The 2656-nt window shown below is 43.9% G+C and overlaps 1 pseudogene; it reads left to right on the forward strand.

Moving 5' to 3' along the window:
* The first annotated feature begins 1005 nt into the window (after positions 1-1005).
* LOC121462405 lies at positions 1006-1392 on the forward strand (annotated as a pseudogene).
* The last annotated feature ends 1264 nt before the right edge of the window (positions 1393-2656 follow it).

Raw genomic sequence — 2656 nt, forward strand, 5'->3', positions numbered from 1 at the left:
AGGGTGGGAGGTGGGGGTCCAGGGACAAAGCTGGTGCGCCTAAAAGGGCAACTGTCATGCCTTGAGCAAACATGTGACTGCCAAAGAAAAATTATTTTGTATCTCTTGGCTCAGTCCTTAGTCCTCCATCGGAGCTACTCAAGCCTAGGTTTCCTTGCCCTTCAGTAAATGCTGCCTGACTTGGGTCACCACCCAGTCAGCTTGGGAGGGTGGAGCGGTGGGTGGGTCAGCTCTTTCCTAAAGTTTCCCTGCTTATGAAGATTGTGGGCGGTAGAAGCAAAATACCCAGAAAACACCAAGAGACCAACAGTCAGTTCTTCAGGTTGCTGTGTGGCCTCCAGCAACTGACTTGACCATTTTTGCTTGTTTTCTGACCTGTAAAATAAAGATGATAAGATGGCAGATACCATCTCCAGATGGTGTCTGCAGGGTTTAATGTGATGGTGTTTATAATGATTTTCCTTGGCAGGGATGTGGAATCAAACTCAGAGCCTCATACATGCTGGGAAATCTCTTTACTACTAAGCAACATCCCAGCCATGATTTTAAATAAAGGCATGCTATACAAGTACTTTGAGTTCAAGCCATTTCTTTGCCATTTAAAACGGAAAGATTAACTTTACTGATAGTTTAGGATTATGACAGTATGACAGAGTCTCTCTCTCTCTCACGCACACACACACACACACACACACATACACACACACCAATGAAGTGTAAAACTTCAGCAGATTTTTTTTTAACTTTATATTATTTACTTCCCCAACAAATTGTTTTCAGCTCAGGAAGAGGACATGTGTCTCCTGGCCATCACTGAATCTGTTAGCAGCTAAAAGCACAGGTTAATCTTTCATTTATCTGATCATGTGACATACAGAAATGTTCAATACAAAAACAAAACTGACTCAAGAGTGAAGCCGAAGCTCCACGAGGTGAAAGGTTAATGGGAAGTGTTCTTCTTTCCTTTCTTCTGGGTGCCAACTGCTTGCTGTTGAAAAGGGCAAATTGATGGAACTTGGGAATGTGGTGCTGGTCCTGGCTGGATGCATTCTGGACACAAATCCATCATCATGAAGAGAATTGATAAAGGCACCTCAGACCGCCCTCAGAGTCATGTCCTGGTGGCTGAAATTCACCACTATCCCCGAGAAGTGACAGTTACCATGGAAGGAGAAAATCAGCAAGAGATCAAAGATCACATCTTTTGCGACAGTCTGTAACTATAGCCACCTCATTTCCAGGAGGTCCTCTGTGGACATCCCCTTGGGCAAAACGATTGTCAACAAGAACATCTTTAGAGACCCAGCACTGAAATTCAAGGCCAGGCAGGAGACCAAGGTCAGACACAACACAGGGAAGAACAAATGGTTTTTCCAGGAGATTCACTTTTAGGTACATTTTTGTTTCCATCATTAAAAATTAAAAAAGAAATAAAGAAAAAATGAGTCATGTCTCTCTTCCACCTCACCCGTGGGTACTCTGTTTCCTTGGGTTGTAGCTCCTTTAGAAAGCAAATATTTCCTTGTTTGCTTGTTGGTTCGTTTGTTTGCTTGTTGGAGACAGGGTGTCACTATGCAACCCTGGCTGGCCTGGAACTCACAGAGATCCTCCTGCCTCTGCCTCTCCAATGCTGGAATTAAAGGTTACCCCACCACATCAGGCATCTAAATGCACAGAGCCACACCACCCCTTCTCACAAGCTGGCTCCTCTTGCTACAGCACAGTCAATGTAAGTCAGCAGTGTGCAATGATCGAAGCAGGAGGGTTAGCCAGCTCCACTAATTTGTACAATTAAAACGATAATTAAAAACATAACTTTTAAAAAAATGTAACCTTAACCATTCCGTACTCAGACCTACATTCTGAGTTCCAACCTGTGGATGAGATAGTCAAGTCTTTGACATGACACCTCCATGTCATGTCTGCTTAATTCCAAGACTAAGTATGTTATCAAACAGGTGCCAAAGCTTAGACTGGTATCTTCATAACCCTCCCCAGTTCCCATCACCATACAAATTCTCCATATCCCCTTCCTCTATAGCTAGGAGCTTTACTTCATCCTTTTATACACAGCTTTAAGTCCTCTGAAGCTGGCTATTCTCTAGGCAAACAAGCTCGTCTTCTCTTCCTGAGATAGAACCCACGCCTACTCAAAGGATCATTAGCATATCTAACATGATGCTGCACAAATGAAAATGTGAAAGTTTCCCTTGCGTAACTTGTGTTCCTTTCATCCAGCTCTAACCTAAAGCCCTAACAGAACACTCCTTGCTGAGTTTCCAAGTTCCTACTGCTCTGTTAATGCAGAGATGATATGGCACTAGCTACTGTTGATGGGGCGTTTGGAGTGCTTCATGTCCATCGCTGAAATAAACACTTCGCAGACGCCCACTCGAGCAGTATTAATGAACCTCATGAGAGGGGCACTGTTATTGCTCTCGGAGCACAAATGAAGGAGCTGTTGTTTCAAGGTCATGCCATTCACCTAAGATCAAGGAACCTCAACTCTTAGAACAAGAATTCAACTCTCTCTTACTGCAGCATCTATGCTCTTAAGGCATGGATGCTAGCATCCTATGTGAAGATGCTTCCAAACACAAATCCGAATCCTCCTATGTGGCAGCCTGATTCAGATCCCCAGTTCCCCTCCCTCCTT

The sequence above is a fragment of the Microtus oregoni genome, unplaced genomic scaffold, assembly GCF_018167655.1.
Source record: "Microtus oregoni isolate MIOR12 unplaced genomic scaffold, Mior012 000024F_ref0000369, whole genome shotgun sequence".
Lineage (NCBI taxonomy): Eukaryota > Metazoa > Chordata > Mammalia > Rodentia > Cricetidae > Microtus > Microtus oregoni.